This window comes from Saccostrea cucullata, unplaced genomic scaffold (genome assembly GCF_032062105.1).
Source record: "Saccostrea cucullata isolate Sc308-1 unplaced genomic scaffold, CSIRO_AGI_Scuc_v1 ctg103, whole genome shotgun sequence".
Lineage (NCBI taxonomy): Eukaryota > Metazoa > Mollusca > Bivalvia > Ostreida > Ostreidae > Saccostrea > Saccostrea cuccullata.
In genome coordinates, this window is record NW_026937060.1 from 189,952 (window position 1) to 202,449 (window position 12,498).

Below are 12,498 nucleotides of genomic sequence, written 5' to 3' on the forward strand. Positions count from 1 at the left end.
CAGTTAAAGTTATATAATCATAAAATTACCATGTCCTATTGAGGATATCCTCTCATTCATATTAATCAAATTGATGAAATATTTATATATGTTACCAGATATAATGTCAGTGAAGAACACTCTTGATTTAATAAATCAGACAGCTATTATGCACAGTGATTTTTAAAAAAAAAACAACATTTTTCAATTAAATTGTTTCATTAAAAAATCGATCATTTATCGGTAATTGATTCATTTATGTTTTTAAGTTACATAATTATTTTAAAGCAATTTTAATGCTATTTTATGATGCATGGCTTATTATGAGGATATTTCATTCTATCTCACTTTTAGAAAAAAAGGTTCCGTTGCCAAAACTATGGTCTGGGCCCCTTTTTCCTTCATGAAGTATAATAAGTCTACAATTGATCTGGTTATTTTCAAACATGCAACTTCGTGAAAAGTGTCGATAGATCCTATTGATTATAAATTTTAAAGATTACTGTATTATCTATGAATTGTAAGACTTAAGATAACTAAATTTGTCCTAGTTTGTTCCCGTATGTTCTTTGATGAATAAAGATGAATAGAACAGGCTGGTCTTAAACCAATAGGTAGGCATGTCTGAGGAATCTACCTTATTGTAATATGGCTATTTTTTGGCACATAGTCGCTTACAGAGAACAATTTTAATCCAGTGACTGAATGACAAAACTTGCTGGTTTAATAGATGTTTCAAGTTTATCACAGACAAGTGGTTAAGGTCGACTTACACATTATTTCTACTTCATTTCAAACTTTAAATGGTCAACAAAAACCTTTTATGCATCACAATATGCATGGAACTTCAGCGTCTATTGTTTTGGACCAAGCAATCTACATGCATTTTGTATTCGATAATCTTCATTTCGAGAATACTGAAGTCGATTGTCCATCAATCGCCTTACAAAACTATGCAATTATAGAATAAATCAAAATTTTGTAATTATGAGCATGGAAGTTGTAAAAAATCTTATGCTTGAAAAGAAAAAAACACTTGCTGTGGCCTTCAATTCAACATTTAGATATATCGACGACGTACGAGGGGGGGGGGTCAAAAAGTTCGCGAACTAATTGAATAACTTTCATAAAATTTTAAAAATTTTAATGCACATGCATCAACCACCGTTCGGCGCATGCGCGAATCACGTGATATTAGCGGTCATGTGACCCCCTCCGTAGCGTTCTGTCACAAAAGTTGAAAGATTTTTATGACAAGAACAGTTCATTTGTCAGAAATTGTCAAATTTCGGCAACAGAATGGGTGGATAAGAATATCTTTTTTTTAAAATGAGCATGGCGATAATTAAAAAAACAAATCTTCTGTTTCGGGAGAGACCTTTATTCAAGATGGATAGAGAATGGGTGCCTCCTTTTTATCATATCTAATATGTTTAAAATCTAGAGTAAACGATATCTTAGGTATTTAATAATTATATTATTGTTCAATTATTCAACTATATTTCAAAGTGTAGGTCTCTCTATGATAAACCTGATGACTTTAACTTTTCAATTGCCAACTTCTCTTACTTATGCAGCAATAAATCTTCATCACCTGCATGCGGCGTTTATATATCTCAGTTGATTCGAAACGCAAGAGCATGATCTACGTACTAACAATTTTTAAAACGAGGTAGATTATTGACAAATAAGTTGGTGAATCAAGAATGTCAGCAGTCTCGTTTAAAGTCATCATTTCGTAAGTTCTGTGGTCGATGCAATGACCTTGTCAGCAGATACAATTTATCATTGAGTCAAATGCTGACTGGCGTTTTTCATACTAATTGTTAGTCCATTATTTATACACTGAGTTCACGACGGATTTTTCCATAATTCCCTGACCATGACAAGGGGCACACGGCGGGTGTGACCGGTCAGCAAGGGATGCTCACTCTTCCATGGCACCTGATCCCACCTCTGATGTTTTACAGGTTCGTGTTTGCTCTGCTCCTATTTTGTATTGTTTTTTTTTGGACTTTGATATTGAATACTGTTCGTTGTTTCCATATCCTTCATGTGCCTACTTGCGCTTAGATATTTCTAGACCTTCAAAGAGTTGGGCGGGGCCAATTCAAAATTCAATGGGAATTGGATTTCAACATGCTGTCCTACCCAATTTTAACACAACATAATAAAACAGACCGTAACTACGCGTAGTTTAATTTATTTTTGCATCAAGAGAATTTAGTTTTTCAGGTTGAGTGTCAAAAATATTTTTTGTAAAAAAAAATTGTGGCATTTAACATTGAACCTTGTGAATTTCGAAATGCTGTGTTAAAATTTGTACAATCATTGTGAAACATAAGAGAGTTTCACAATGCTGTAAGCTCTTATGATTTTTAACATTATCAGATCTACGTAATTAATAAAATAACTGAATAACGAAAATTTTAAAGTGTGTAATTTTCATGTCTCTTTGTCAGGTGGAGTGAAATGTTTATTTTAAAACCATATATTCTAAATAAAAAAAAACGTTAAAAATTGGTTATACATAAGGCTCTTGTAACTATTACAACATCAAAACTTTATTTTAATCTGTGTTAAAGAGTTATTCTAGATATTTCTTTAATTTACTCACGGGGAGTGTTTCTCGTGGTTTCTCATGGTGAGAAGGGTTAAAGGCATTTATGCCTACCGCTCAATTAAATTCATGTATCATGAATAAAATATATTGTTAACCTCTACATCAAAGATTATAGATAAAAATTAATTTAAAATATCCAAAGATTTTTTTTAATTCTGTCACGTGTGGTCAGGACTTGATTTGCATGAGCAAAAATAAAGATTCCATAAAAGGTTTTCAGGAAAATCAAAAACCGATTGTTTATGTTCATAATTCAGCGGACATTAGGTATAAAATAAATAGGGGAAAAAAACAAAATAGGTGGCATTCAAATAAGGTTCAATGATGTTTGTATCAACGTCCTTTGCTAAAAGCATTTTGTATTCAAGCAATATTTCTTTTCCACTAAATGATACGGGAAAATACGGTCATGGTGATCACATTAATTGGTATTCTCAACAATAATGCAAGTACAGAAGACGTTTATTAGAAATTAAAAAAGACACAGTGCTAATTATTTCTATTTTTGTGTTAATGCCCTTTTATAACCTGGAGGCCTTTCAACAATTAAAATATAGAAATACTATAAATAAACTTTTATTCTTGAGATCGACATTATATAACTTTGGCTTAACTTAATGATAAAATAAATATGGGTTAAATGAATATTTTATGGATGCATGTGGAATTATTTCTCTAAGAGAAAAAAATATTTCAAGAAACAATTACCAGATACTAGTACGTCAGCGTATGATTGAAATTCGAATCTTTTTCTAATTCATTTTAATCTCATTATTTTTACATCTTTTGAAACTTCAAAGTCTTTCCTCTAAACCCATCAAATTCTGATATTGAGGTTTAACTATATAACTCATTTTACACCCTTGCACTCAATTTTATTATTTTATTTAATCACAGGGACAAAATCCAGAAAATATAAGCATGTTCCTGGTTTTCGTTCTTTATTATTCAATGTTTTACATGCATTTATATTTCTCAGGTAGTGCTTTTCCTTAAATAAAGATTTTCAGAAATTCATGTATTTTATGGTATCATAATATAGTATTATATTTTTTATAAGTAATTGATATCATATTATTATGAATTTTATTCTATGGATAGGGAAAAGAAGAAATCTTAATGAAATAATGAAGTATCCTCTTTGTTACTCAAAACAAGGAAAAAAAATCATCATTTATTATTGCTGTCTGTTCAAAAAATGAATCCATGTATTCTATAATAAAGTTAACATGGATTATGATAAAATCCTTTGTATAGCAACAAAAAGAGAATGTAACACGGCATTATGTATATATAAATAGATCTGAAATATGAGTGATTTTTAAATCGTTGACACTTTGCCGACAGCTTCTTATTTAAAAACTTCTCATTCACTTATTATGAAATGGGATGTTTCACAATACTTTTAATGAAATTCATTTTTGAGTTGCGAAACTCTCTATTTCTGCTAATGAAAAATGCAAATGTCAAACGGTATTACATGCATAATGTAAAATATAGATCAAGGCTAAATAAAATACGGCCAATTAGGCGTTAATTATATTAAGCGTATTAGCTTGCACGAAATTCATGTAGCTGAAAAGTGCATAGGTATTAATATAACTATACTTGCATACGATATGTTTCTTTTCACTCCAAATTGATTTTCTGAGAAGTAGGCAATTTTTCTTAAATCATAGCATTTTTTATCCTTGACAGTACCAAAAGCCATAAAACCTAGGTAAAAAGCTTTAAATGTTTACGAAAAAAGAACTACAGGTATATTCTTTGAACAACAGTATTTATTTCAAAGCTCAAAGCGTAAAGAAACTTTAAAACTTCTTTGAAAATTAATGTAGTTTTAATTCTTATTTATTGAAAAGCAAGTGAAGCAAGAGAACAAAATTTTAATGAAATTGGTTTCTTTTGTTTTAAAAGCAGATCTGGCCCCAGGATCACGAAACAAACTTAGACTTAAGTCTATTAGTAGTAATTTTCAATCGCCTGTAAAATGTTTAATAATTATTGAATTAATCTCAAAACTAGCAAATTACAGTACTTTCTAGACTCAGTATTGAAACTTATTTTAATTTGATCCGCTTTACCTCAACAACATTTTTGTGCAATACAAAATTTCTGACTTAAGCTTAAGATGCTTCATGATCCTGGGATTTAATTAACATTATATCGAAAATTATTTTTGACTTTTTAGAAGGAATGTGGTAAGATGTTTTTACACAAACAATTTCAAAGAGAATTCTTATTTTTGCAAAATTTTACGGTCATCTGAAGTTTTTGGCCTTAGTCGTAAGTTCTTTTGTAAAACGGGCCAAGGTCCATATTTTTCTCTGAATATAACTTGACCTAATCCTTATCTTCTTTATCCTTTATTTCTTTGAATAATTTGTGAGAATTAATGTACAAAGTATGCACATTCTATACGAAAATGATTCAAATTGAATTTTCTGCAACGAATTCTTTTTCGGTTATAAAGAACTTTCGGTGGAAGATGAATTAGATTTTTATAGATACCTATTCCCTATCAAGATTTCACTTTTACAAACATTACTACCAAATTATGTTGTTGCTATATTTAAACGATTATTTACTTAAACTACTTAGAAAATGAATTAAATTTGACACAATGATTTGTTCTACATAGGATTCTAAATAAAACTTATTTAAAATTGAACATGCAAATGGGGTTCTCTTACAATACGTTATTGTCATATTTATAGGACATTAGTACAAAATCTACGAATTTTGAATCTTTTGTTTTGTCTATACCTTTTATGATTGATACAAATTTTATGATGAGAAAGATTATCAAAAACAAAATTCGTGAGAAATTCTTATTCAATAACTTAAATATCTTTCCGTTCAAACTATATTCAGAAAAACACGTACATGTAATTAAAATTATTTTGTATCAACTTATAGCAAAATGTATAAAAATGAAAAAAATCAAATGATGATACTTTTGTTTTACGAGATATCATTTTCTTCAAGTAAATTCATTTTTTGAAAATAATTATAAAAAAAAAAATGGCTATAGTTTTCCGGCATTTAATTTTTTCAGTGTTGCACGTTTAGCACGATGCATAAATAAGCGTTATATTCGCATCACATTCACACCCCTTATTTGTATTCATTATTTTTTGTTCAAAAAATGGTACATACAATTTTAAAAAAGAACTCATGATATCTTTATTTCTAATGTTAATAAGATGTTTGATTTATGATTTCAAAAAGCTAATAAGGTTATTTCGTAATTGACTATATTAATGCGAGGTAAGGCTAAATATTCAAGCCTAATAAAAGTTTATTTAAGTGCCCTGTGCGTATTGGATATGTAAATAATAGATTTTATTAAATAATGTTTCGATTTGAGGAATTAGTGTTCTTGATTTTCTTACCCTCGTAGATTTTACTTTCCGTTATATAATAACTATGTTGCATGCGTCAAATTTAATAGGTCACTGTGTCAATAAAATTTTATTGTTTTGGGGCCGACACATTAATCAGCTCGAAGAGGACCTCAATGGTTTTGAAAAACTAATGATACAATTATTAGAGGGACTTTTTTGCCACTTTCACTTGTCACTATGGTATATGGTGACGTCTCTATATGAGTGAAAATTCTCGAATGGGATGTAAAACAACGTAATATCAATCAAACAATTAATCAAGCTTCATCATGCTCCTCACTCAGATGATGACAGTGACTAGTAGAGGATTCGAGCGATGTGCAGCCGAGTGCATGTTCGAGGGCTGTAGTAATACTAGTTTGGTCATGGATACTTTGAATTTAAATAAATGGGAACATTTTGGAATCAATTGGTTCATCAAAATCAGTATCAGTGACATCAAGACGTTCGACTTTCTTTCGCGTTTTCAAGCCATTCTCCGCAATTGATAGGGGTCCAGGGTCTTTGACATCATTGGAAGGTGTTATTTCAGTGAGAGTGTAACTTGTTTACTTACTTACCTTGTCATTGGTCATCTGCAGAGTTGTTTTCTGAGAGTGGGTGTTCTGACTCCCAATAGTCTTAGGGTAAGGGATGCCACGTGGTCTGGGGCATCTGATTCATATTTATATTTTTTCTCAGAAAAACCAAGGTGGTGACTATGACCTGTCAGAAGAGTTTTGTGATTGGATTCATGACCAGTTTTTTTTTTTATCGTCGACTTCTGTTGCTTGTGTGCCTTTGTCACATGCATGTTTGGTTTCTATGTCAATGTATCCCAGATGGATATGTGTTCAGGAGCGTGTTCTGCGTACAAAAATTTCTGTTGGCAGACAGGTTGATTGAACGGAGTTGTCAACTGTAGTGTTTAAGATCATCCATTTCGCAGGATCTGTGGTTGCAGTGGCCATGCAGGCAAATGCAGTCTCTGTTCCGGTTGAATTCTGACTGACGTATTTTAAATACTGATTGTTGAGCCACATTTAAACACTCTGGGTATTTTGAAGATTTTCCAGTATTTTCGACCATGAGAAGAGTGATTCAGCGGGTATTTCTTGTCAATGGAGATGCTTGCTCCTCCATTGCACCTGATCCTCCTCTTATGTTTTTTGGAGGTCCATGGTTGCTCTGGTTTAAATTCGCAATGTCTAAAAGGAATTTTTGAGATTGGTTGCTGCGTGTTATCTCCATATTTTAAGATAACAAAGTTACCTATACATGTATAATTTTCAAAGATTAGGTTTACTAGCTGGCACGATTTCTCATTATTTTTCACCTGTATGGATATTCGATCTTTATATAAATGTTAAATTGTTTGAAATATTAATTGTTTTATGATACATGTACCCTTACTGATATTACGCTACATAAAATGAACACCATAAAACACCATAGAATTGTCTATTTCCGTGAGAAGGCACTTCTTTCTGAGGACTACTCCCCAGAACTTCTCTCTCATTAATTTTCATTAATATTTCAACCAATCGAAATACATGCTCCGTGGACGAAGCATTCAAAGAATATCGATCCTGTGACGTTATGATAAGTTATTAACAATGCTTGGAACTCTTGAAAATATTCTAAAAAATCCTGTAATAATTTCAAAGTTAGCAACCAATTCTTTATCTAACTGATTTGAAAATAGAATTTTCATAGTAGAAATCTTTATACTACGTTTAAATAAATAGTTTTGGCATTTAAACTGTGCATTTAAAAAAAAAAAACTTTAAAACACTTCAGTGTTTTCCTCGAGATTCATGAAGCCTGTCGCGTTCTTAGGCGCTTTTATTATTCTGCAAACCTATGACATTATTTACATTTATTACTCATTTGTAATTTTCTTCAAATATTTTATCAATTTTGCAATAATTGTATAGCTGCATAGGGGCCTAACTCTCAAAATTAAACATTTACATTTGATAACCAAATAAAATTTCCCCGTAAAAACTGGTCAAAAAAATTTAGATTGAGAGGAACTAAATTAATCTTATTCATCTCTTCGTATCATACTATAGATCCACAAAGTTCATTTGATTGCTTAAAGGAGTAATTTTTCAATGTCGTTGGCATTCTTATGAAATGGTCATGCATAGGCGTTTTTCCATCAAACGTGCATGACACTAATAAAAGTGCAATAAAGCACATTCATTTCCTCAAGATTCGGTTTCTTATAAATAGGTTGCGTTTTTGACGTAAATGATGGTTATTTTGTGAAAATGCTGACTGACGTTTTTACATTTATTGTTACTATAGACCGCTATTTACACACTGAATTGTCAACGGATTTTTTTTTGTCATTACCCGGTGATGATAAGGAACACATGGCGGGTGTGACCGGTCAGCAGAGGATATGCACTCCTCCAAGGCACCTGATCCCACCTCTGATGTCTTTGTGGTCTATGCTCTACTCCAAATTTGTATTGTTTAATGGATTTTTGATTTAGAGTGCTGTTCATTTTCTCCTAATCTTTCACTAATGTAAAAAAAATCCCACGATGTTATGTAGCATTTCTCGTTCGTAATCAGCAAAGTACAATGAGAATGTTAGAGCCAGGATGCTTTTAAATCTGAAATCAATAAATTTATGTAGTTCTTTAGACCATACATAGCATTTGCAAATTTTATACAATAATAAATTTTCTTTTCTCTTTATAAGTTGAAAGTAATTATTAAGCGATAGATGAATAACCATATTTGCAATTGGTGCATTTGACTATGCTTATGCTTCATAAGTTTGAAACTTTTTACTTATATATTATATAATAAGTTAAACGTTTCAAACTTATTCAATAAAGTTGTTTTTATTTCTAGCTTAAAGTGTTTATCGCCACACGAGACAAAGCTGGATTTGTTTGGTTGTCAAATTAAATGCGAAACGCGAATTTACTATTTAATTTGATTTGGAATTGTCGGATGCCTAGAATGAAAATTATTTAGCGAAAATGTTACAGAAAACTGCTTTAAATCATTTGTTCGAAATTGTTTTACTTAATTTGCACTTGCTGATCCGAATGTTGTTTACGAACTCTATATTTTCGCTGAATTTGTAATCCATTATCTTAATAGCTTTTTTAATTACTTCACAAATATGACACAGTATTTTTTTTGTAATGAACATATTTGCTGTCAATAAATGTTCGAAATACTTTGTTATTCTATATTTATAAAGGGAAATGTCATATTTTGTTTATCAACATATTTACTATCTATGTACGCCACTGCGTAGAAAAGTGGATTTTTGCATCTCAGTTTTTGTATGTTTGAACGGGATATTTATGACCCTGTCTAGATAACATAAATTGTTCTTTTCCTGCTTACATATAAATTAGAAAATTTGACTTTTTCTTTAAGAATAGATTATAAAAAATAAGTTTTATCTAATATCATATTTTTTTTAAAAAAAGAAACTTAATCGTATTTATGTAAGTAAAAGGAATATGAATCTTTATCAGGGCTGGTTTTAATTTTCAATTCAGAGTTTAAAGACAAATTGATTTAAATTGATTTTAAAAAAGGTATAGATTGATAAGGATGGTTGCAGGAATGTGGAATTTTCAATTTCATAAAAAAAAAGTCTACAATTGACATCAAAATAAGTAAAAATTACATTTCAATCCAGGCATCCATTTTTTGTTTGTTTGTATCACTGTCCTAAAGTACAATGTACATGTACGCATATGTTCTTCTTAGGTCTTTTCTTGTAACGAAGGTGTATTAATAACTATGCAATGAATATATAAAGTAACTTCATCGTTGCATAAAATCAAACTTCTACAAAAACTGTACTACCATTTCTTCTTTCATGCCCATCTGACACTAAAATAGAAAGGTGCTTTATGTTGACTGAATTTATCACCTTTATTTAGAATCGTTTGCAAAACTTGAATGAATTTTTAAAGGTCCAGACTAGAAAGGAACCTGTCACGTCATTTTACTTTTTGACGACAAATAAAAACAAGTCATTGTTGTCAGCGAAATTTTCATCTGCACATTACATTGCTCGCGGACATTTTTATTTGCATTTGGAGCACTTTTCTTTTGTGGGTTAAAATGAGAGAAGGCGTCTCCATATTGATGTTTGATTAATGCAAAAGTATTATTTTGAAAGAAAACCCCAACAGAGTAAGAAACTGTAAAATCACACTTGCAGATGAAGAATTCAAATTTCAAAGGATGAGATATCTAAAAGGAAAACATAACAAGGAAAACAACAAAGGTAAGTACATGTATATAATAAAAAAAAATATAAAATATATTTGTTTAATACAAAAAATACTTTTGCTAGCTAATAAAAAGAGAGAGAAAATATTTTTATTCTTTTGAATAACTATTTCAAAGATGGGTTCCTGCACAAAATTAAAGCATTTGGGCTCATGGATATTGAGGGAAAATGCTGAAATAAGACATTGATTTCTTTCTCTAAAGTAATCTAAACTCTTATGATCAATAAGACCACAATAAAGTTTAAAAATGTTTCAGAAGAAATATCTCTGTACAACAGAATATACAGTATTATATAAGAAATCATTATTATATAGGACGTCAATAATTCAATTTTGCCTCAAACAAAGTTTATAAAAAGGTCTTCCATAGCAAATATGAAAAACATAAGTTTATAAACGTTCTATTTTCCTGTCATTGAAATAGTTAATTACAAATTTGAAATATTTTTTTTCTGATGTCAAACATGCAGCTCATATTGGTATATGCGTTAAAATGCGTGACTGCGGGGAAGGGTGTTAAATGTAAATAATTTTGTTTTTATTTCATTTACAAACAATAATATAAATTCACTGGTGTTAAATATTATTTAACTTTTATTCAGTTTTTAACAATTTGTTGATATTGTAATAAAAAATTTTAACACTTATAAAACCTTTTTGGAAAAAAGTTTCAGTTTTAAAAAAAAATCAGGGAAACGATTTTTTCCTTTTCTTTATCGTGTCAATGACACAGATAATTGATTTGAAAAAAAATCAATAAAAACAAAACCAGCAACAAGAATAATTATTAAAAAATCTTAAAGGTATTTCTGTCTTTCTATTTAAGAAATAGCTAAAACTTGATTTTAATTTTCAAGGGGTGTTGAAAAGCCACAGTTTTGACAGAGCAATTAAACAAATTGCAAAAATTCTACAAGTTACTGGCTGTTTGTGAGTATTATTTCTTAAGCAACCTTTTTCCTTTCTAAAGTTTTCTCAAAAATACTAATATAATTTTAGAATTGTGAATATATTATATCAGGTATATAGCGTATTTAAAAGGTATTTAATTATTAATTCTGTATATTAATAAAGAAAAAAGATCCTCCGAGTTGTTTACATAAAATGTTTGAAAATTGTAATGATTTCATCGTTTTAAGGAAAATGCAATAATTTTAATTCAGAAGTTTATTAAATACAATTTCTAGTATACGCAGTATCGAAAAAACGCGAGAAATTCACGAACTTGCAATTAAATTTAAGACAAAAAAGCAAAAATTAATGATATGCTTCCATGCCATGTGACCAAATGATCAATTTTATAGTTTTGTTATTTTGTTACACAAGTAAAAGCAAAGACTCTATTCACACAATAAATACTGTACGTTGGATTTCAAATTAAAACTATCAATAAATATCATTAATATAAATAGCATAATTTAAAATAAAATGAGACCACAAGAAGATGATTTGTTTTCTACATGTTTAATTCTTTTTATTGACTCTTCATCACATTGTTTTTTCAGGAATATGGAGCATGATTCCCTATCTATACTAACAACATGGATCGATTATATAAAGAAACTAAAAAGTGAAAATGCTAGGATGGAGACATTAGAAAAAAATTATTTTCGGATGGATAATTACTGTGAAGAAATGAAAAAACAAATCGAGGCAAGTGCACCATATTTAAATATCTTTTTAAGAAAAAAAAACAATTCTTTTACATGTAACAAGTTCATAGTAAACGTTGTTTAGTAAAAGAAATAAAAACCTAAATTTATCGATCATTTTTTTTATTCTAAGTATCCTTTATTCATGCATTTCAATATTATATATACATATGTATACTAGTACTTCGTAAGAAGATAGGGAAACATTCTACAATACTGTATATAAATTGTAAAATGTTCATACCGGATATTCTAATGAGCTACATTTTGTAACATAAAAAAATAAAATTATGTAATTTAAACTAGTTTTTTTGCGATTCTTCTTATTTATATTTTTACCAAAATTGATCAACATGATATTCTGAGATATGCTTAAATGTGTTCAATTATGTCTGACATCTTCAAAAGGGGGTGATTTAACATTTTTGTAAGTATCAATTATATTAAAAGATATCAGGTTGAAATTAATGTACTTATACTGCTTTGAACCCAATAAAATATGAGGGTTAAAGCACATTAAGGCTCTGATCACAGAAAGAGTAATAATTTCTAAATATTTTTTTTTAAATGTTCTT

At 29.6% G+C, this 12,498-nt stretch overlaps 1 long non-coding RNA gene across 1 annotated transcript; it reads left to right on the forward strand.

Annotated features, from left to right (window-relative positions):
- The first annotated feature begins 10,042 nt into the window (after positions 1 to 10,042).
- On the forward strand, positions 10,043 to 11,925 carry LOC134247135 (uncharacterized). Its single transcript, XR_009987773.1, has 3 exons — positions 10,043 to 10,264; positions 11,129 to 11,201; positions 11,777 to 11,925. It is a non-coding gene; the product is annotated as an uncharacterized LOC134247135 (long non-coding RNA).
- The last annotated feature ends 573 nt before the right edge of the window (positions 11,926 to 12,498 follow it).